Source organism: Myotis daubentonii, chromosome 10, assembly GCF_963259705.1.
Source record: "Myotis daubentonii chromosome 10, mMyoDau2.1, whole genome shotgun sequence".
Taxonomy (NCBI): domain Eukaryota; kingdom Metazoa; phylum Chordata; class Mammalia; order Chiroptera; family Vespertilionidae; genus Myotis; species Myotis daubentonii.
In genome coordinates this window covers 16,118,852-16,143,246 of record NC_081849.1, presented here as the reverse complement: position 1 = coordinate 16,143,246, position 24,395 = coordinate 16,118,852, and the positions used below count along the sequence as shown (strand labels likewise).

Below are 24,395 nucleotides of genomic sequence, written 5' to 3'. Positions count from 1 at the left end.
AAATAATAATAAAAACGTTATTATTTGGAAAAGCTAAGTTAGCTGCTCCTCAGGAATCAGTTGTTTTATTCCTGGAAAATATTTCCCACTTACTGCAAATCTATATCTGACCTGCTGAGGAAATCATGTGGTGAAATGAATCCAGAAAGTAGAGAAAGTGCTTCATTACTTTAAATAGCACTAAGCCCGTTACAGCCTCTGAATGGTCCCTTTTTGGAGTTTGAATGCTTCCAACTTAGTCATTTGGAGCTCAAGAGTACAATTTCATGTGCCTCTACTGATATCTTCGTCTATTGCAAGATGTATAATTATTATCTATTTTGAACTAAATATACTACAAAAATTTAAAACATAAAATCCTATCCATATGTTTTATTATTATTTTACCAACATCATGCTATGTTTTGTGATACTTTCTTTTTTATCTTCTAGAATTTTTCTCTGGATCTAAAAGAATGAAGATCTTTTGACCCTTCCCCCCCAAAAAAAATAAAATAAAAAATATATATATTAGCAAAGGTGAACTTGCTATATTTGAGGGTTCCAGGTGTAAGGCTACTCCATGTTAGCATGCACACAAAGAGTTCAATCCTTTGTACAAAATTTGGCCTTATCTTGAGAAAGGCTTTCTAGTAAATCAGTAGTAATCCCTTGCTTTTAGGTGATGATGAAGTACTCCATTTTTTTATATTACTACTAGAGGCCCGGTGCACAAAATTTGGGGGGGGGTCCTCTTAGCCTGGCCTGTGCCCTCTCACAGTCCTGGAGCCCTGGGGGGATGTCCTACTGATGGCTTAGGGGGCCTAAGCCATCAGTCGGACATCCTTAGCATTGCCACGGAGGCGGGAGAGGTTCCCACCACTGTCACTGTGCTTGCCAGCTGTGAGCCTGGCTTCTGGCTGAGCGGCACTCCCCCTGTGGGAGCACACTGACCACCAGGGGGCAGCTCCTGCGTTGAGTGTCTGCCCCCTGGTGGTCAGCACGCATCATAGTGACCAGTCATTCCACCATTTGGTCATTTGTATATTAGCCTTTTGTTATGCAAGATTTTAACTACATAAAGGCTGGATTTGGAGAGGGCCCCTATTATCCCAATGGCTCAAATAAGAAGCCAGAAAAGACAATAAAATAAAAAGCGAAAGAACAGGTTATCTTATACAAGCTGCGATAGAATCAGCTAGGTTTACTCCACTATTCTTATCATTCATTACTCCACCTGCATTTAATCTCTCAGAACTCAAGTCTGTTGAATCTCTGAAATGTTATTTCCACTTCTAGTTTATTTTTCTTCTTCAATAAATGCCAGAAGGGAATAATATTTTGATTAGTCAGAGTTCTCCTCTACCTTATTTAAGTTTCTGTATTAGAACTTGCTTTTGTCAATAAGTATGCATATCTGGTCTGGTCATTGATTTACAGAGCTATCCTCAAAATTTTCATGCTCCTTAATCATCTTTTCTCTCTGAGTATAGAATGTTCTAATTGTGTTATACACATTCAAATTGTACATATAACATATGCCTGTTGTAGTATCATTTTTATACTTTAAATAATTATCCCTTTTACTAAGTATCTTATAAAACATAACACTTACATTTGTTTTGAGTGTTTGCTTCTTGCACTGACTATAACAATACTACTAGCATCTTTTCAATGAGTTGTCTTGTTGTTATTCCTTTTCGGAGAGAATAAAAGACTTCTGAGTTCCCCTGACCTCGTTCAGTACTGGACCCTACAGTCTCTAGGACAGTCAGCATCACTAGTGTGTCCCCATGCTGACTTGCTTAAGAAATGCCAAAGAGTCATCTCCATTTGCAAGATCATTACTAGAGAAAGCGAAGCAACAATTGCAGGCCCTTCTCATTGATTCATCACACAGGCACTGAGAGACAGGCACCCTGCTTGGTGTTTGATATGAACTTGCCTCAGATTGCTGGGAGAAGGGAGTAATTTCCTCAGTTAGCCTCTCTGCTTTCAGAATTGGTTAAAAGTCAGAAGTTTATCAGGTTTTTCAGGTGAAAAAATGTCGTATATAATTTTGTGGCAGATATTGGTGTTTTCTTTTTCCATAGTCATATCCCTTCTTCTTTCCTAAAGAAGGCCAATTTTTCTCAGGCATGGGATAATATTATTCTCCAAATAAAGGCCACCCAACTAGTGTTTTAAGAGATAATTATATTCTTTTTAAAGTATGTTTTTATTGATTTCAGACAGAGGAAGGGAGAGGGAGAGAGAGATAGAAACATTGTTGAGAGAGAAACATTGATTAGCTGCCTCCTGCACACCCCTTACTGGGAACTAAACCTGCAACCCAGGCATGTGCCCTGACCTGGAATCAAACTGGCGACCTCCTGGTGCATGCGATGATGCTCAACCAACTGAGCCATGCCTGCTGGGCTAAACCATTTTGTTCTTTAAGTCAGTCACGGGAACCCCATTTGTCTTTGACAACAAGTGATTTGTGAATTGGATAATGAAGCAGTTTTGGCCAACAAGATAGCTGGAGAGTCTGCTGAAAGTCTCTGACACATGAAAAGACTGACTTCTTTATTCATTTGAAAGTTGCTCTATGAAGACATGATCCTTACCACTGCTATGGTCATCTTAAAACCTTAAGCAGCATTATCACCAACATACCAAATGATGGTGGAGCAGAATAGTGGAACAAACATCATAAGCTACTACATCAACCATGGGACTGCCGAACTCCAGAGTTCTTATTGAGAGAGACAATAAACAACTATTTCTTTGAGTACTTTTAATTGGGCATTGTGTTACATATAGCTAACAAGTCTTGAATGATCCATGTTACAGCCACATTTCCCAATGACATAATCTAGTTCATTGCTTCTTCTCTGAAGTTTTCCTTAGCTCTAGCTGTATAACAGTGAAAGACTGCTGTGTCATTCAATACCCATTTAAATGGCTGATCAGCAGGACCAGTGTTTATGATATTAGTGGGGAGCTGGGGTAATTTTTTGACGGGTTCCATGAAGTCTTTGTGCTTTTTGTATATATTGATGTCTAATAGAAAGAACAGTACACCATAGGGATCTTAAACTATTTTACATTCTATTTCAACTCACAGTCCTAGATTTAATTTATTTTTATTCCTGTCAAACAAACACTTTAAAAAATGTTTATCTGAAAGATTGCTAATTTTTAAACTTTATTTTTATTGTTGGTACTATTGCAGATGGCCCCATTCCCCCACACCCTTTGCCCATCTCCACCCAGCCCCCGCCCTTCCTTCCCTCCGGCCACCACCACACGGCAGTCTGTGTCTATGGGTTCTTTCACTAATCCCTTCACCTTCTTTCATCCAGTCCCCCACTCCCCAACCCCTCTGACAGCTTTCAGTCTCTTCTGTGTATCCATGACTCTATTTCTATTTTGTCTGTCTATTTTGAATATTAGATTCCACATATATATAAGATCATATGGTATTTGTCTTTCTCTGACTGGCTTCTTTCATTTGGCATAATACTCTCCAGGTCCATCCATGCTGTCATAAAAGGCAAGATTTTCTTCATTTTTATGGCTGTGAGGTATTCCATTGTGCAAATGCACCACAGATTTTTTATCTACTCATCTATTGATGGGCACTTGGTCTGTTTCCAGACCTTGGCTATTGTGAATAGTGCTGCTATTAACATAGAGGTGCATCTATTCTTTCAAATAGTGTTTTGGGATTCTTAGGATATATTCCCAAAAGTGGGATCACTGGGTCAAAAGGTAGTTCCATTTTTAACTTTTTTTGAGGACATTCCATACTGTTTTCTACTATGCTACACCAGGCTGAATTCCCACCAACAAGGCACTAGGGTTCCCTTTCCTCCACGTTCTCGCCAGTACCTACTGTTTTTGATTTGTTGATAGGAGCCAATCTGGCAAGTGTGAGGTGATACCTCATTGTTGTTTTAATTTGTATCTCTCTGATGATTAGTGACATTGAACATTTCTTCATATGTCTCTTGGCCATCTGCATGTCCACTTTGGAGAAGTGTTTATTCAATTCCTTTGCCCAATTTTAAGTGGATTGTTTGTTTTCTTGGTGTTGAGTTGTATAAGTTCTTGATATATTTTGAAAATTAACCTCTTATCAGATGTCTCATTGGCAAATATGTGCTCCCATACAGTGGGCTCCTTTTCATTTTGTTTATGGTTTCTTCTGTTGTGCAGAAGCTTTTAATTTTGATATAGTCCCATTTGTTTAGTTTTTCCTTAGTTTCCCTTACCCAAGGAGATAATAGCAACAAAAATATTGTTATGAGAGATGTCTGAGATTTTACTGCCTATGTTTTCTTCTAGTATTTTTATGGTTTCACGACTTACATTTAAATCTTTTATCCATTTTGAGTTTATTCTTGTGTATGGTGTAAGTTGGTGGTCTAGTTTCGTTTTTTGGCATGTATCTGTCCAGTTTTCCCAATGCCATTTATTGAAGAGACTGCCTTTTCCTCATTGTATGCTCTTGCCTCCTTTGTCAAATATTAATTGACCTAAAAGTATGGGTCGATTTCTGGGCTCTCTGTTCTATTGCATTGATCTACTAGTATAATGCCAGTACCAGCCTGTTTTGATTATAATGGCCTTCTAGTATAGTTTGAAATCAGGTATTGTGATTCTTCTAACTCTGTTCTCCTTTCTCAAAATTGCTGAGGTTATTCGGGGTCTTTTGTGGTTCCATATAAATTTTTGGAGTATGTTTTCTAGATCTGTGAAATATGCTGTTTGTATTTTAATAGGGATTGTGTTGAATCTATAGATTGCTTTGGGTAGGATGGACAATTTAATGATGTTAATTCTTCCAATCCATGAACATGGTAGATGCTTCTAATTTGTATCTTCCTTAATTTTTTCTTCAATGTCTTAGAGTGTTGTTGTGTTTTTTTTTTTAAAGCAGAGTCCTCTATTTCAGCCAACAGTAGAGCTCTTAAGTTCAAGTATAAGATTTTGTATAATTAAAGGAAATGAGTGCAAGTGCAACTTTTACCTATCAACTGGTATTAGGAGAGGTGTGAAAGGGAGATGTAAAGAAAGAATACATTGTTCAGAAACAATAGGATGTGTCTTCCCTACCTCTGATGTTGCTTTTTATTTATTTTTTAAATATGTGTTTTATTGTGATTGGTATTACAGATATCTCCTATTTTCCCCCTTTTACTCGCCTCCTCCCAGCATCTACACTCCTCAGGTCTTTACTACCCTATTGTCTGTGTCCATGGGCTATGTGTCCTATAGTTTTATAAAATATATTTTTATTGATTTCAGAGAGGAAGGGAGAGGGAGAGAGAGAGAGACATCAATGATGAAAGAGAATCATTGATCAGCTGCCTCCTGCATGCCCCACACTGGGAATGGAACCTGCATCCGGGACATGTGCCCTGACTGGGAATCAAACCTCCTGGTTCACAGGTTGATGCTCAAGCACTGAGGCACGCTGACTGGGACTATAGTTTTTTGAGTACATGTCTTTTACCTCCATGGCTAAATTTACTCCTAGGTACATTATTTGTTGTTGCAATGGTAAATAGGGTTGTTTTCACAGTGTCTCTTTCTGATAGTTCGTTACTTGTGTTTAAAAGTGTCACCAATTTCTGAATATCTAGTTTTGTATCCTGCTACTTCGCTATATTTATTTGTTAAATCTAGTAGTTTTTTTTGGTGGAATTTTTAGTATTTTCTATGTACAATATCATGTTGTCTGCAAATAATGACACTTTTATTTCCTTCCTTACAATTTGGATGCCTTTAATTTTTTCTTCTTCTCTGATCTCTATGTCTTGGACTTCCAATACTTGTTGAATAAGAGTAGTGAAAGTGGACCTCCCTGCCTTGTTCCTGATCTTAAGGGAAATGCTTTTAATTTTTGCCCATTGTGTATGATGTTGGCTATAGGTTTTTCATATATATACTTTATTATGTTGAAGTATGACCCCTCTATTCTCACTTTGATGAGAGTTTTAATATAAATAGGTACTGGATTTTATTGAATGCTTTTTCTGAATCTGATCATGTGATTTTTATCTTTTACTTTGTCTATGTGATGTATCGCACTTATTGATTTGTGAATACTGTATCACTCTTGCATCCCTGGAATAAGTCTCACTTGATCATGGTGTGCAATCGTTTTAATGTATTGCAGGATCCGGTTTGCTAATATTTTGTTGATATTTATTTTAGCATCTATGTTTATCAGAGATATTGGCTTATAATTTTCTTTCTTTGTAGTGGAGTTATCCTAACTCCAAAACCAGAGGAGTTGTAAAAAGAGTGTAGATGTCTTCTTTCCTCTTTTAATTTTTTGGAATAGTTTGAAGAGGATAGGTGTTAGTTCTTTTTTTTGAATATTTGGTAAACCTTGCCTGTGGATCCATCCGGTCCAGGCATTTGTATGCTGGGAGTTTTTAAAATTTTATTTTGTTTTTTACTGCTCCAATTTCATTTGTTGTAATCAATCTATTCAGGTTTTTTTTTTTTTTTAGTCTTCTTGATTCAGTTTTGGTAGATTGTATGTTTCTAGGAATTTAACTATTTTCCATGGTTGTCCAATTTGTTGGCATATAGTTATTGATAGTATTTTTCTTAAAATTCTTTGTATTTCTGTGACGTCAGTTGTTACTTCTCCTCATTCATTTCTGATTTTATTTACTTGTGCCTTCTCTCTTTTTTTCTTGATGTGTCTGGTTAAAGGTTTGTCAATCTTGTTTATCTTTTCAAAGAACCGCCTCTTGTTTTCATTGATCTTTTGTATTATTTTTTTAGTTTCTATGTCATTTATTTCTGCTCGGATCTTTATTGTTTCCTCCCTTCTACTTACTCTGAGCTCTTTGGTTGTCCTTTTTCTAGATCTTTTATGTATAACATTAGATTGTTTATTTGAGATTTTTCTTGCTTCTTGAAGTAAACATGTAATGCTATGAACTTCCCTCTCAGGACTGCTTTCACTGTGTCTCATATATTTTGGGTTGTTGTGTGTTCATTTTCATTTGTTTTTATGTAAATTTTTATTTCTTTTTTGAACTCATTGGTAACCCATTCATTGTTTAATAACATGGTTTAGCCTCCATGTGTTTGAATGTTGATGAGTGTTTTCATTGTAGTTGAATTTTAATATCATCCCATGGTGATCAGAGAAGATGCTTGTATGATTTCAATCTTCTTGAATTTGTTAAGACTTATTTGGTGTCCTAACATGCAGTCTATCTTTGAGAATGTTCCATGTACACTTGAGAAGAAGGTATATTTTGCTACTTTGGGATTAAATATTCCCTAAATAGCAATTAAACACGTCTGATCTAGTTTTTCATGTAAGGTTGCTGTTTCCTTATTGATTTTTTTGTCTGGAAGATATATCCATTGATGAAAGTGGGGTATTAAAATCCCCTTCTATGACTGTATTTTGTCAATCTCCCCTTTAAAGTCCATAAAGATTTTCTTTCCATGTTTAGGTGCTCCTATATTGGATCCATAAGTTTACCAGGATTATATCCTCTTGTTGGAACAATCCTTTTAATATTATGTAGTGACCTTGTTTGTCTCTGTTATGGTCTTGGTTTTGAAGTCTCTTTTGTCAGATATGAGTATTGCTACCCTAGCTTATTTTGTTTGTTTGTTTGTTTCCATTTGCATGGGAAATTTTCCCCATTCTTCACGTTCAGCCTGTGTGAATCTTTTGTTCTGAGGTAGACCTCTTGTAGATTGCATATGTTTGGGTCATGTTTTCTTATCCTCTCATCTATCTTATGTCTTTTGATTAGAGCATTTAAGCTATTTACATTTAAGGTCATTATTGATAAATACTTATTGCCATTTTTCCTTTATACCTATGTACCGCCCTCTCTATTTCTTCTTCTTCAAGCAACCTTTTTAACACATTGAGGATGGATCATGAGAATTCTCGCTTCATATTACACAGTGTTTTACAAAGTATCATACTTTAAAAAGATATTAGCTTATAAGAACATGTAATAAATAACTTCAAAATGCAATGAGTATTTAATTTTAAAGTATGCCTTTAACATTTATGTAAAATGATTTTTGTACTCGTTCAATAGAAACTTATCTGGCCACTGGGTAAAGCTAGCAATAAAACTACTGGTCCGCAATGTGCTCTCTTGCAATAGTAGTTTGGTGGTAATGAAATCTTTTAGCCTTTAATTTTTTTTTTTTTAATCTGGGAGGCTCTTTATTTTGCTTTCAATTTTAAATATCCTTGCTGGGTAGAGTAGTCTTAGTTGTAGTGTTGGCATTTCATCTCTTTGAATACTTCATGCCAATTTCTTCTGGCCTGAAGTGTTTCTGTTGAGAAACCCACTGATAGCCTTATTGGAACTCCCTTGTAGGTAACTAACTGTCTGTCTGTTTCTTGCTGCCTTTAAGATTCTCTCTTTGTCTTTAGCCTTTGCCATTTTTATTATGATGTGTCTTGTTGTTTTCTTTGGGTTCATCTTATTTGGGACTCTGAAGTTCCTGAACTTGGGTGACTTTTTTCCCCACCAGGTTAGGGAAGTTTTCAGCCATTATTTCTTCAAATAGTTTCTCTATCTTTTGCTCACCCTCTTTTCCCACTGGTTCCACTATAATGTAGATGTTGTCCCAGAGGTTTCTTAGACTTTACTCTTTTTCTTATTTTTAATTTTAATTTTTAAAATTCTCACCCAAGTATATGGTTTCCTCCCAGATGCACCCTGACTGGGACTCAAACCTCCAACCAAGGTATGTGCGCTGACTGAGAATTGAACCTAAAACCTTTTGGTGCATGGAACATGCTCCAGCCATATGAGCCCCTCAGCCAGGGCTTCCTCATTTCTGTTAATTCTCTCTCTCTCTCTCTCTTTCTCTTTTTGATGCTCTGCTTAGGTGTTTACTGTTATCTGGTACTCTAATTTTCTGCTTTGATCCTCTGTTTCATCTAACCTGCTGTTGATTCCTTCTAGTCTACTCTTTATTTCAGATATTATATTCTTTACTAGAGGCCTGGTGCAGGAATTTGTGCACCAGTGGGGTCTTTTGGTCTGGCCTGCTGGAACAGGCCAAAAACAGCTCTCCAACATCCCCCACGGGTTCCAGGATTGTGAAAGGGTGCAGGCCAGGCCGAGGGACCCCACTGGTGTATGATCAGGGCTGGGGAGAGACATGGGAGGTTGGCCGGGAGGGCTCCAGGGTGTGTCCAGTCCATCTCGCTCAGTCCTGATCGGCTGGACCCCAGCAGCAAGCTAATCTACTGGTTGGAGCATCTGCCCCCTGGTGGTCAGTACATGTCATAGCAAATTGTTGAGCGACATTAGCATATCATTAGCATATTCCACTTTGATTGTTTCAATGGCTGTCTGGTTGACTGGACACTTAGCGTATTAGGCTTTTATTCTATAGAATATTTGATTCATTCTTTTTTAAAACAAATGTTTTATGGATTTTTTTTTTTTAGAGAGAGAGACAGGAAGGGAGAGGAAGAGCTAGAAATATCGATGAGACACATTGATTGGCTGCCTCCTGCACAACCACTCTTGGGGACTGAGTTCACAACCGGGGCATGCGGCTTGACTGGGAATCCAACCAGTAACCTCTTGGTGCATGGGTCGAAGGTTGATGCTCAACTGCTGAGCCACACTAGCCGTGCTTGACTCATTCTTTTCTATGGTTTTCATGTTATCTTTAGTGCTTGCTATCCCTTTGTTTAAGTTCTCACTGAGGTCATCCATTCTTCCTTTAAGGTCCTTGAGCATCCTTATAACCATTATTTTAAAATTTGCATCTATTTTGATTGCTTCCATTTCATTTAATTTTTCTTTAAAAATATGAAACACTTCACATATTTGCATGTCATCCTCACTCAGGGGCCAAACTAATCTCCTCTTTATTGGTCTAATTTTAGTATATGAACTGCTGAAGCGAGCATAAGATTGCTAATTTTTAATTTTTGAATGTCCTCATAATATAATTTATTGTGTGCTGCAACAGATGTATTATCACTATTATGCTTGTTTATATTTTCATTTATTACTCCACATACCTTTGAGGAAAATAATTGACATAATGAAAACAAACTTCATTTAGAGAAAACATACAGAAACTTGTGAAATTATGTTTGTGTTTCTTGACTTTAAAAAAGAAGAATGAAGGAAGGTTACTATTGCATCAAGGAAATGGATTACTTTAGTTATAACATGTCCTAGCAGAGTTAGAGATTATATTTGTGAAAATGAGTCAATAAACTATAATTAATTTATATTTAGTATGTCATGTAGGATTTTATCATTTTCTTTTAAATAGTATCATTTCTATTGCATTATTATCTACTTAAAATTTACTATGCCTTTTTGGAGTTTCATTAAATTATCTCTAAGTTAGTATTAGTTCCTTAGTTAGCCTAATTATGTTATTATGGGATAAATAAAACCTTTCATATGGACATTCAGCAAGGGATATTTCCATGTAGGGTATTAAATACAATCCTTAATATCTGATATAAAACCAGCATTGATATACTCTACCTGTTTTTTTTCCCTTAGAAATGTTGCTGACAAACAGGCTTATTGATACTCAATAATGAAAATGTGAATAGTTATGACCAAAGGATAGAGAGAAAATATGAAGCCCAAATCACAGTTATGTACATATGACAGTTTGATAAAAATTGAGTAGAAAGATATTTAGTAACTTTATACTAAAGTTAAAATGCTTACTCCTTCATTTTATAGAGGTGGGTATAGAAATTGCTTGTTGCTGACGCACTGTGAACATTCCTAACGGAAATGTCAACAGATGTCGGTGCAGGTGAATAGTTGTGTGTACAGAGTCCAGAGTGCTAACCATTACACGATGGAACCAAGTTGTGTGTACAGAGTGAATGTTTAGTTAGAACATGATGATCTTGCTCCTTCCCCTCATCTTCCCCTTTCCTCTGAGTCAAACCCTTTTCCACTGTCTATAGTAGAATCTGGAAGCATTATAGCTGGGTGGGATTTTATAATCCAAGTCTGTCTCTTCTACACCCCTTACAGCTCCATCCAGGGAGAAGGAAACTGACACACAGAAACCATAGGCTCCTCAATTACTTAGTAGCTGTAGAGGCCTTGGAACTCTTAATTTCAGCTCAGTACTCAGAAATGCATAGTCTTATAGGATCTCAACTGTTTGGGGTCATGCACCCCATCTAAATGCCGCTTTGATATGTCTCCTTTGGAAAACTGCTTATAAATAGGTTGTTCAACATGTGAGGTTAATCTTGGTCTTTGGATGTGAACTATGGGATTTTATGTTAAGACACTAACCAGCATGGCATTATTGTTAGTCCAACAGATACACCAACTGGCAGTACCATGTGAACATATCCGTCAGGGGCCTAAGACTGGAGGGGGCCTGCTTTTTAAGATCTAGTGTTTGGGTATCGTAATCTGAATAATTTGCCATGAACCCATTTTTATCTCAAATTAAGTCCATCACTGTTCCTTTCAACCTTATTTCTTTATTCAACAACTAAATTTGACTACTTCTTTGTTTAAGGTAGCGCTCTAAAATAAAGGGGTTGTCACAGCAGTGGATAAAACAAATTCCCTTCTCCCGAAGAGCTTACAAAATTCATATTTAATATAATAAAAGGCAGCAATAAAGGCTTTGCAAATGAAGCAAAACAAGTGGTTAGAGAGGTGGTGGGCTGGAAGACTAAATGGACTGGTTGGCCAGAGAAGCCTCTGTAATATGACAACTGATCAATGATCCCATGTCTGTGGCAATATGTGTGATTTCACCTTGTAACTTGTTTTATTCATTCATTAAGTATTTGTTATGGCCCTCTGCCGTGGGGCATGCTGCCTGGTATTATACCTGAATGAAGCAGACTCAAGTTGTTGCTTTCATGGGCTTAAGAGATATAAGTATGTAGTAATAACTAAAACAAGGCAGGTGGTGGTAAATGTAGAAAAGCTATATGATAAAGTGCAAGGGAATTCAGAAGATGGAAAGAAAATGAAGAGAATCCTCCTTTGTATTAACCTTGTCTTGCCGGTCACATATGTAATAAGAAGGTAGTGATGATACATTTTTCTTCTTTGTATCTCAATCCCCTGGCACAGTGCTTTTCCCGTTTGCCTCCTTTTTTGGATTATGGAAGTTTGTTGTAGATGATGACTGTTGTTCTCTGAATATTGTTTCTCATTTAGTGACTGCCCTTTAAATTCTTCTGTAGGAGATAAATATTCATTCACACATAAATGAATCATATCTAAAACGAAATGCATCTTTCTTTTTAAATTCTCTTATCTATATTTAGCCAAATTTAAAACATCTCAGATGTCTTCCTCTATCTTGCTCTACCAGTATCCTTATTATGAGGAAACTAGAGGCCCAGTGCATGAATTTGTGCATGGGTGAGGTTCCTCAGGGTGGCCTGTGGGGATTGGGCTGAAACCTTGCAGCTCCTACCTGCCGCTCCCGCTCATCCCAGCCCCACTGCGCCTTATGCAGGCTTGCGCCCAATCAGTCCCAATCGGGAGAGGCTTGTGCCACCATAGCAGTGCTCACCAGCTGAGAGCCCTGCATCTGGTGCCCTCCCAAGGGGAGTGGCCTGTGGGATCGGGATGAAATTAGCTCTCTAACATCCCCTGAGGGGTCCCTGATTGTGAGAGGGTGCAGGCCAGGCTGAGGGACCCCACCAGTGCATGACTGGATTAGGGAGGGGCCATAGGAGGGCTCCAGGGCGTGTCCAATTGAGACTGGCCCCTTCTCACCCAGTCTCAATTGGGACCAGCCAGCTGGGGAGGGACCATGAGAGGACTCCAAGGTGTGTCCAGCCCATCTTGCTCAGTCCAGATAGGCCAGACCCCAGCAGCAAGCTAATCTACCAGTTAGAGCATCTGCCCCTGGAGGTCAGTGTATGTCATAGCGACTTGTTGACTGGTTGACTGCGCCCTGGTGGTCAGTGCAAGCCATTGGGAGCAGTTGGGCAGCCTTAGCATATCATTAGCATATTACACTTTGATTGGTTGAACAGTGGGCCAGTCACCGGATGACCAGATACTTAGCATATTAGGCTTTTATTACTTAGGATGACTCTGTGTGACCAGGTAATCTACATATATACTAGAGCAGCAGTTCTCAACCTGTGGGTCGAAACCCCTTTGGGGGTCAAATGACCCTTTCACAAGGCTCGCCTAAGACCATCGGAAAACACATATATAATTATATATTGTTTTTGTGATTAATCACTATGCTTTAATTATGTTCAATTTGTAACAATGAAAATACATCCTGCATATCAGATATTTACATTATGATTCATAACAGTAGCAAAATTACAGTTATGAAATAGCAACAAAAATAATTTTATGGTTGGGGGTCACCACAACATGAGGAACTGTATTAAAGGGTTATGGCATTAGGAGTGTTGAGAGCCACTGTACTAGAGGCATAAGAGCAACACATGTTTAAGTGAGCAAATCTCTCTATATAAAACCCTAACATGTAAATAGACCGAATGGCGGAACAACTGAACAACCAGTCGCTATGCGCTGACCACAAGGGGGCGTGAGAAGAACATGGTGGGTGTCAGCAGCAGGCAGTAGAGTGCAGAACATTGCGGGCATTGGCTGCAGTGGGATGGTGGAGCAGGTGAGTGGGGGCGCCAGACAAAGGTGGGGCACTGGTTGCTGTCATTGGGGTGAGCCTCTGGTGGTTACTGAAAATTCTTTGCTCCCATGCACGGTGGTACCACCTGGCGCACACACCCACTGCCAGTGCCAGCCCCTCTTGCACCCACTGCTAGTGCCTGGCGCCGGCCCCGATCACTCAGGGCTTCTCCAACTCCCTCTGGTCCTGAGGGGCAATTGGGGCCAGCAGCCACCTCTCGCATTTGCTGACAGCAATGGACCGGCTTGCACCCACTGACGGCACAAAGTGATTGGGGAGTGGTGGTGGTGGGAGTGGGGCTGCTGGCAGAAAGGGGACCAGAGGCCGTGACAAGAGGAGCATGGAAGATGGGCAGAGATCTGCCCCTGTGCCCAATGCAGCCTCACGGCCCACAGTTTCTTTCAACGTGCGCGAATTAGTGCACTGGGTCCCTAGAGAATAAATAAAACCTCTTTCAGGGTATTGAACTTAGCATTGTTTGAATTGTTATTTAGATGGGCTTTTCTTGGCTAAAGGGAGGAGAGAAATGGAGATAATTTTAAGTTTAAAAAAGAAGCTTTCAAAAGGTTTGTACATCTTGAACTCCATGGTTATTCTTTCTTTTTTCTTTCTTTTTTAAATCTTTATTTTTGAAAGTATTACATATGTCCCCCTTCTCCCCCATTGACCTATAGGGCTTGGTTAGATAGCTATTTTCTTAAAGCAGGTAAAAAATAATAAACAGAATTAAAATAATTATGTACATTAAATATTCTGTCTACAAATTTAAATACATGCAAGATTGTCTTCTTTTGTGATTCCTTTAAAATCTCAAGTGTCTAATTTGAAAAAGAAATCATTTCAGTTCCTCTTTCAGTCAAAAGATTAAACAATTTTAATTTTCTAAGGAAAAAGCCCCCAAAGCCACATAGAAGTTTTTAATCCTGACCAAATATAAGCTGAATTCTTCAAAATGCCTGCCTCTAAGGTAAACAGAATCCATTAAAAAGTAGTTATTAAGCCCTGTGAGCAGAAAACAATATTAGAAGTCTAAAAATGATAGCTTCGGGGCAATGAGACTCATTGGAAGTGGAGCACAGTACAGGAACAGAAAAGGGAGAGGGATCCTTTAGTATCAAAAAAAGATTATGATGAAAAATATAACTAATTAGCATTTTCATTGTTTCTTTCAATAAGAAATCTCAAGATACTTTATGGGACAAGTAGGGTGATAAAATAAGCCTCAGGGTAGGCTACCAGATGGAATAATATATACAGGATGAAAATATACAAATATGGAAATGCTACTGTTTATGTAAGATCTGTAACTGCCTAATCATGTTGTCTGTGTATATTTCCCACCACATTTAGTACTTTGGAGGGCTTAATGCTTCACAGCAATAGAAAATTTTCAGAAAGTATTACTACCTAACAAGTGTAACTCTAAACTCAACTGGGTCAAGTTTCCAAAGTTTTATGTTTTGAAGTAAAGCAAGCACACATAACACACACATACATACACACATACAGACATATACACACACACCAAAACACTGGATTTTATATTCTTAACTAGAGGCCTGGTGCACAAAATTTGTGTACTGGTGGGGGGGATGACCCTAAGCCCAACCTTCACCCTTTCCAATCTGGAACCCCTCAGGGGATGTCTGACTACTGGTTTAGGCCGGATCCCGCTAAACCGGCAGTCGGACATCCCTCTCACAATCCGGGACTGCTGGCTCCCAACTGCTTGCCTGCCTGCCAGCCTGATCACCCCCTAACCACTCCCCTGCCAGCCTGATTGATGCCTAACTGTTCCTCTGCCAGCCCGATCGCCCCCAACTGCCCTTCCCTACTGACCTGGTTGCCCCAACTGCCCTTCCCTGTAGTCCTGGTCCCCCCCAAAGTGCCCTCCGCTGCCAGCCTGGAGGCCCCCAACTGCCCTCCCCTGCCAGCCTGGTTGCCCCCAAATGCCTTCCCCTGCTGGCCTGATCACCCAAACTGCCCTGCACTGTCTGCCTTGTCACCCCCAACTGCCCCCCCCTGCAGGCCATCTTGTGGTGGCCATCTTGTGACCACATGGGGTGGCCATCTTGTGGGAGGGCATGCTGGTCAATTTGCATATTATGTCTTTATTATATTGGATATGCCCTTGTAAGGAGGGACTATATGTATATATAGAGAACTAAAATATAAAAGATATACATACATTTATATGTTTATTTACATATATACAAACACATATGTGATATTATATATATGGTATAAAAGTTCTAGGGAATAAAAACATATGCATATCTTTGTAGTACTAAGTCCTGTGCCATGAAATGCAACAGGGGTTTGGAAATGCACTGTACTTCTTTAGCTGCTATTATAAATGTAAGTGATGTTCTTGCTAAGGTCAGGTTCCCCTAGCTGTATTATAGTTAATATTCAAGAATCATAATGAAGTTTAAATGTAACCCATGCTAATACCACAGGGCATGTGTTCTGTTCAGATAAGGCTTATTTTCAATAAATGAAGGGAAGGATCAGCCTTGGTTACAATTCATTAAAGCCATCTATTGCACTGACAATTCAACAAAAATGGCTCACAAATTAATGATTCTATTTCCCTTTTTAAAATAAATCCCAAAGTCATTTTTATATTGGTAATGATTCTCTATTTCTAATAAATATATAGATAGAACATTGATTAAACTATATGGACTACTCATCAATTTATTAACCCTAAAAAAACACCGATATACATATTCTTACTGACCTAGAAATAAGCTTGAATATCCTTTTAAAACACAAGCCTACATTAACCAACTTATTAATTAAAGAACTCATTCATATTACATTTTTTCCCCTATAGAAGCTAGTGTTTAGAGTATCTTATCATTTTGAAAGCAAAAAACGAAAGTAGTGCTAACATCATATATAATCACTGGAGATGACGTCTAAAACCTGACAGACCTCATTTAATTTATGCTTCTGATGTCTCTGGGAGCTGGGGTTCCTATATTCTATCTTCTGGATATTCACATTCCTGCTACTTAAAGTATCATTTAGATCAGTATTGGATATTTCACAAGTTCTCCCCACCAAGGATAGATGGTCATACAAACCTGACTGCACACCAACCTCTGTCCTTTGCCACAAAGACTAGCTGGATAGAAAATGTCAAGTTACTATATTGTACACCTGAAGCTAATATAACTATTATAATATTATATACCAACTGCCCTAAAAGTTTTAAAGAGTGGCCTGTCACACCTCATTCTTTCCTGGATAGGATCCGTTTCTTGACTTACTCGTTCTTGGAACTGATTCATTCTCAGGTGACTGGCTACGCACAGACCTTATTATGCCAGTCATGTAAATATTTCCATTTATTTACAGATGTCCTCTTTGTAGCACTGTCTCTATTGCCACTAAATATTGATTTAAAACAACAACAACAACAATTATAAGGCCCTATACCTGTGATTTCTGTCTTCATTCACTTCCAAAGCCTGCTCCAGTCAGCTGCTGCCCTTAAATCCTGGCAGCATGATCACTGCCAGGGTCTCTGAGATAAGCAAAGAATAGCAGCTTTCAGATTCTCATGATCATGAACTTGCTTGATTTTTCCATAGTGATTGCCCATTGGATTAACATAATGTTTATTTCATCAAGACCCAACTTCACTAATTATGATTGTGTGACCTGAGGTTTCTGTCCTTCCACAACCAACATATTTGATCCCTTCAGGTAGCTCTTTCAAAGAATACCATTCTTAGTTCTTACGTAGACTGTGCCACCCAAACTTCTCCTTTCTCCTTTCTATCCTGCATCATCAAATTGTTGGATTTGTAAGCATTTTAGTCATCTGTTTTGAAATAGCTACAGACTAGGGAAGAAAACATTGTAAGAAAACCAGAAAATTCAGACTGGTTACCATGGCAAATATTTGTACAGTATTTCCCAAGAGAAATGTAAATCATTGATCAGGATTTTTGCTCACTTCTTAAGTCATCCTTGATTTCTTGGAGTGCGTCTATCTTCAAATGAGTCAGATAATAATATTCAATGCACTATTAAAGAAATATGATTTTTGTAACCAATGTAGAATTCCTATATTCTAAAATGAGTAACTATGGTGTTAAGCCAAAGAGAGAAAATACTACAGGTAACTCTATAACCAGAAAGACAAACAATCCATATAATTTAAAGACGTCTAGAAACTAAAGTTGGTGTAGTTAAATCAATGATGCAAAACTGAGCACAGTGGGACTAGTGATGCCTAAACTGCAATTAAGCAAAATGAAATACATCCAAAATGTGTTTTCAGTTAATGATAAAATTCCATTTAATTGCAAAAAAGAAAGGAAATCATTTAAAAACAAGACTCTATGAAAAAAAAAATCAAAGAAAATCCTTTAATGTTGCCAATACAAAAGCCACTGGCAAAACCAATTCAATACAGCACCATTTTAAAGCATCTCTAAATGTTACATGGTTTTAGTGCTGAAAATAGAAAAGGGGATAAGTGGATGCTACACTTAGGTAACTTACAAACCAGTCAAGAAACAACAAAAATGTAGCTCATTATAGTACTACTAGAGGCCTGATGCACGAAATTCGTGCAAGGGGCTCAGCCCTCGCAGCCCCCGCTTTTTCCGGAAGGTCATCCGTAAGGATGTCTGGAAGGTTGTTCGGCTGTCAGGTCTAATTAGCATATTACGCTTTTATTATTATAGCTGATACATGAGATCGTTGAGGAATAAGCAAAGTGGTATGAGAGAACAGAATAATCTTTGAGGTAGTTCTCACTCCTGACATCTGACTGAAATGGAAATAGGTGTGTGGCAGATGGGAAGTCTCTACAATCCATGCGTATACATTTCCCAGGAACTCAGATTTATGAGCACATAAGCATGCATCCACCACAGAGAAATAATTGAAAATCAATAATGAATCAAAAGTTAAAAGACCCAAGGGGTTAGCAAGTTTCAGTTATCTGAACAAAGTTAAACAATTTGTACTGATTCTAAATAAAGATAAGTGAAAAGGCTGTGATTTGATGAAAGACTCGTAAGAAAAGAGATAGGGGACAAGGTTAGGTTTCAAAAAAAGTTACAGGTAGAGAAAGTTTTATTTTAAACTTCTAATCAAGGATGGTAAAATAACTGTGGTGTTAAGTCAGAGAGAGAAGATACTACAGGTAACTCTATAACCTAAAAAGGCATTATTTATTTTTACATTTAAGACATACATTGAAGGCATTATTTATTGTAAATCCATTTTACTATCAAGGTATGCTATAGTATGTTACTTTCCTGAGAAAAGAAGAACTTTCCCCTCACATAGATACCCCTAGTGGAATATAAGAAAAGTGAAGTAATATTAAATTTGAGGGCCTTGGGCCTTGTGGGCACATGGTGGTTGGCCATGAAGCTAGAGTTTATGAAACTACTGAACTAGGAAAGATATGCCAATAAACATTTAGGATGTGGTTGCATTTTTTAATAGGAGTAGAAAAATGTAACAACTTGAGGGATCAGATTGTTTATCTGAACATTTTTTATCTAAGAAAATTCTCAAACATATAGAATATAACTGGCTCTACTAATGGCTTTCCCTCAGGAAATTCTTAAGAAAATTTAACATGTCTAAACCTGCACTCATACCTTCATCCCTTAATTTATTCTTCCATTCACTTACATTGATTGAACTCACATGAGAGCCTCGGTTGCAAGTAAAAAGTTTTCAAAGACTTAAATCTAGTACCTTAGGTTCACTGGTAAAGATCTATTATGCTAATAACATGCATAAAATATACTAATATACAAAAAACGCCTTTGGATTTCATTAGAGGGGCACCTATATGAGGCTGGCCTGTGGCAGGTCAGTTAAGTAAGGCTCTTTATTGTGTTATCTGTGTTGACTTTTGAGAGATAAATTAAAGGTAGGCAGGTAAAGAAGGGAAGATTGCTCGAATGTATGGAGGAAAATGAATATAAACATTCAAAACTACTGTGTAAGGTAGATGGTGTGGGATGTGGTCTGAAGGTCATGGAGGGCATTTGATGCCACGATGAGAACTTGCTTTTATTTTTTTTAGACTGTGATAAACTATTGAAAGATTTATAGCAAATAAATGACATAATAGGATTTGCATTTTTCTAAGCTCATTCTGATGACAATGCAAAGGATTGATTAGGGCAGGGGACAAGACAGGAGATGAGTGAGTAGGTTGATGAAGCATTTAAGAGAGATATAATTATATGAAGAAGGAGGATAGGTTTTCAATCTGTAGATTTAACATTGTTTGGTAACCAAACAGAAATAGTGGTTGAAAAAATTAAATGCAACAGTGACAATTCCCAGATTTCTGGTTAGACACTGCTTAGATGTATATGCTTATTATCAGTATGTGAATGAAAAGAGGAGAAGCAAATTTTGAGTAAAATAAAGTTAATTAAATTTTCAACATATTAGGTTTAAGGAAGTTATGAAACATGCAGTTTGAGATAACTAGGATGCTGTTATATTTAGGGTCTGGAGCTGAAGATAAGGATCTTTCATTAGTTTGCTAGGGCTGCCCTAACAAAGTAACAGACTGGATGACTGAATACAAATTTGTTTCTTATTGTTCTGGAGGCTAGGAGTCCCAGGTCAAAGTGTTGACAGATTTGGTTTCTCCTGGGGTCTTTTTCCTTAGCTTGCCAATGGCCAGCTGCTTCTGTGTCTTCGGTGCATGCATGCTCCTAGTAGCTCTTCATTTTGTCCAAATTCCCTCTTCTTATAAGAACACCTGATTGGATTAAGCTTGAGCAAGTGTTTTAACTTAATCACATCTTTAAAGGTGATACCTATCTCTTAAATATGTTACATTCTCAGGGGAAGGGGTGAGGGCTTCAGCATATGAATTTTGGGGGTGGGGCATAATTCAGCGCATAGTAGGTCTGATCTGCAGATTGATTTGGGACTTAATGACCATAGGGCGTAATTGCAGCCTAAGAATAGATGGGATCACCCTGAGAGGATGTAAACATTATACCCATCTCTCAGGATTGACTTGAAAAATTAAGTCCAAGGAGGCCTATATGAGTCTGAAAAATAATGCACTGGTCTGGATGGAACAAGAACTTGGAAATTATTTTAGGTCAAACACATTATTACTCGTGATTTTCTAAGCTCAAGAGGACTGTGACCCCACAGAAATCCTTGAAGATGATTAGAGTATCTATGTTCATGGACAGTAGACTCATCTTTTGAAACAGATTCCATTAGGAGCGGATGGAAACTTTCACCTTCACCTTTTGTCATATTTGATGCTATTGCACGTGTGTGTGCATACTGGGCTGGCTACTGGGGAAAAGGAAAATCCACGGGAGCTTCGGCACGGGATAATATGTGAAATGTTTTCCCAGTTACTTCTCAGTGCCCCAGACTTCACAATTCACGGGAGCCACCAGTGAAAGGATGTGTCCTCTGCAGTTGCTATTTATTCTACAACTAGAGAGCCTCTCCTTACCCATGGAGAAGCCCAGTAAGGGAGATGAATAGTCAAATAGCTTTTGTTTTTCTTGTAGCCAGAGTACTAAGTCAGCAAATGGTGGAAACAATATATCACCATATCCATTATATTCTCTTCTAGTTCCATGAATTTATCTAAAACCATTGGTGATAATATGTTAGCACATTAGAAAAATTCATAGGGTTACTTCAGAAGCCAAGTAATTGTAAGCTTTATATTTCTGTTTGCATGATAGTTTGGGTGATATTGGAGAAAGACATTAATGAAATTCAAGAGATTTATTTGTAATTCGTGACTTCTATAGAATTCCACTCTTGGGCAATTTGTTATGATTTGGACGTCAGTTTTACACATGTGAGATAATGAGGCTAGTCCATCATTCTTAATTTCTTCTAGGAAATAAAGAAAGATGAGTAACTCTGTTTATCAAATCCTATTTACTTGGTTCTGCTAAGATCTATTTTGAAAGTCTTAATATTTTATAATTATTATGGCATCCCTAAAAGGAAAGAAGTTTACTAATCCTTTTATACGCTGAACTAGGAAGAATGCACTGCTAAAGGTCTTCTCTGAGAACTGTTTAGAAAGGAGATCATCTATAAAACACTTTGAAAAGGAACTGATCACATTTTACAACTGGCCCTGGATAACAAAGGAAGATGCCAATGTACTGAAAGATAAAAAGGAAATGATTTGCTAGCTCTATCATCATAAATATCAATGAGCACTGTAATTTTAATGTTGCTGAAATTGGCACTAGGGCATTATTGATTTTCTGTATCATCTAATGCTTTCCTGCAAATATCTTTTATAAAAGTACATTGTATGTCTTCTTAATAATCTTTTCTTGAGCCGTATACTATCAAATCCCGGAGAGCACTATTCATTCAGCAGTAAGTTAATGCCATCAAACATATTGCTATTAAAATTTTGTTAGACTTGAACTAATATCCTGAAACTGATACAATGGAATTGTACTCTTCATCCCAACCAGACACCTTGATTGTTTTATGTTAAACATTTAAAATATCAGAAACGCTTTCTAAAAGGACTATTATAATGTATTCATTTTTTGGGTCATTTTTAATGCAGGGGTAATTATTTTTAAAGTCTATGATTGTAACAACTCTTGGCTTTCAGGCAGACCTTCCTCCCCTGCCCGCTACAGATGCTTTTCATTGGGGGCAAAATAGATATTCTCAGAACATGACCTGTGTGAAATGTGTGCTGATATTGTGGAATTCCCAGGTGCCTTACGTCTGGGCATAGAAGAGTTACTGCATCACACAGTGTTAGAAAGATAGAAGATAGAAGATAATTACTGGATTTTATGTTACCATTGATGTGTGAACATTTTCAAGGAAGAAAATCCATTCATTTTGAGAACATAGGCACACTGGTTAAATGCACAACTCGGTCCCATAAAAAATTTATTCTTAACACAGTTTTTACTCTCGTAAGCCATTATTTGAGAGTTCCTCAGTGAATTTTGATTTTATTTTGAGGATGTGAGACACATTCCAATGCCCCTATTCTTCCTCCGGGTCAGTCAGGCATAGTCATAAACGTTTTAGTTACTGAGATATTTAAAGGCATTTTCTTTCTGGTTCTCTTTGGGGCTGTCATGCAGTAAGTTTACTTTGGCATTGCGTTTCATCTTTACCTTCTCACACCCAAGAAAAGGATTTGTGTGTCTGTGAAGGACAGCAGCTAAGGTCAAAGTGGCGTGACATGCCTGGCCCAGCTGTCTCTTTGTCCCCCTTTTATTTCTTTTCCTTTTTTCTGAAGTGCAATAATAAGGCAAGTTTGGGCATATTCATGTCTGCTGAATATAGATAGAAGTTGGATTACTAAAAGAAGGTCAGATATAGTTAGTTGAAGAACTCTAATGTTTTTAGATAAACTGAGAATCATTAGGTATTTCTTTTTTAAAAAATATATTTCATTTTAAAGAGAGGAAGGGAGAGGGATAGAAAGTTAGAAACATCGATGAGAGAGAAACATCGATCAGCTGCCTCCTGCACAGTCCCTACTGGGGATGTGCCCACAACCAAGGTACATGCCCCTGACCAGAATCGAACCTGGGACCCTTGAGTCTACAGGCTGATGCTCTATCCACTGGTCCAAACCGGCTAAGGGTCATTAGATATTTCTTATGTTCTCCTATTTTTCTTAGAGACCACTCTTAGAAACTGCATATGGGGCCGGGGGCCCGTTAACCTGACCCAGCGCGGTGTTTATTGGCTTTTTATTACTCGCATGCATTAATCTGACCCAGTATGCTGCTTCTTAGATTTTTATATACATAGAGTTCAGAGTTCATGGTTTTCTTCTTTCTCAGTTCGTTAATTAACTGGAAATGCAACTAAGAGAGAACATGTTACCCTGAGCCTGGATCCAAGCATGGCTGCCTGGATCCTGAGACCACTGTAAAGCTGCAGGCAAAAGACTTCATAGGTATGTGCACACGTGCTTTCCTGGAATCTCACTAGAATCTTAGATATCCCCCAAGGTTAAGAATTTTTGTAAATGGACCACATTGCTCTAGCTAGCAGGCATACTAAGTTTTTCTTATCAAATTTAAAATGAAAAATCAAGGCCTATGTTTCTTGCTACAGTCAGAGTCTTATCCTAGAGGAAAAAGGGATGGAGCTTAAAATTAGTCTGCTACTCTATGCCTCAGTCATAGGTTTGTTGAATGAAGCCAGCTTGTAATAGATTTTCTCCTCATGGAGTCTTTTGCAGGACCTACTAGCCCTCTTTCTCTTTCTCTGTTTCTTTGTCTCTTCTTCCCTCTCCTCCCATTTTTTCTTCAGTTGTTCTTTGTCTCTCCCCCTGTGAAGCTAAAAAAAATGAATTAAAAATTGAGACCTATTGAATGCACTTGGATCTAACATTTCTTTACTGTCAATGCCCTAAGTATTGGTTTTTCCCCCTTGAATTACCTAGAGACGTACAAATAAGTGCTAAGTAGAAAGAGACTGGCTGAGGCATTGTCTTTTGAGGGAGTTTGGTTTTGAATGGCGTGAAGGGACCTAGTGGTGAGGAGTTGGGCTAACTATGCCGACTTTGCCAGCAAACTTTGGTTTGGGTCCAGGTGGTAAGCCTTTGGGCTGTTCCTGCAAGAGCGTCCACCTATCTCATTATCGGACATGAACAAGGACATCGGGACATTTTCACTTGACTACATGCTACTTTATCCTTGCGCGAATAGGGAGGTAAAACTCCAATGTGAAGCTCCTAAGGGTGACCTGAGGTGTCCTTCACATGCTGC

At 38.1% G+C, this 24,395-nt stretch overlaps 1 protein-coding gene and 1 non-coding gene across 2 annotated transcripts in view; both read right to left on the bottom strand.

Annotated features, from left to right (window-relative positions):
* The window catches only part of KCND2 (potassium voltage-gated channel subfamily D member 2), a 533,766-nt gene that overhangs the window by 79,521 nt on the left and 429,850 nt on the right, over positions 1-24,395 (bottom strand). The window lies entirely within an intron of this gene.
* LOC132211574 (U6 spliceosomal RNA) lies at positions 9,798-9,902 on the bottom strand. The gene has a single exon (XR_009447486.1). It is a non-coding gene; the product is annotated as a U6 spliceosomal RNA (small nuclear RNA).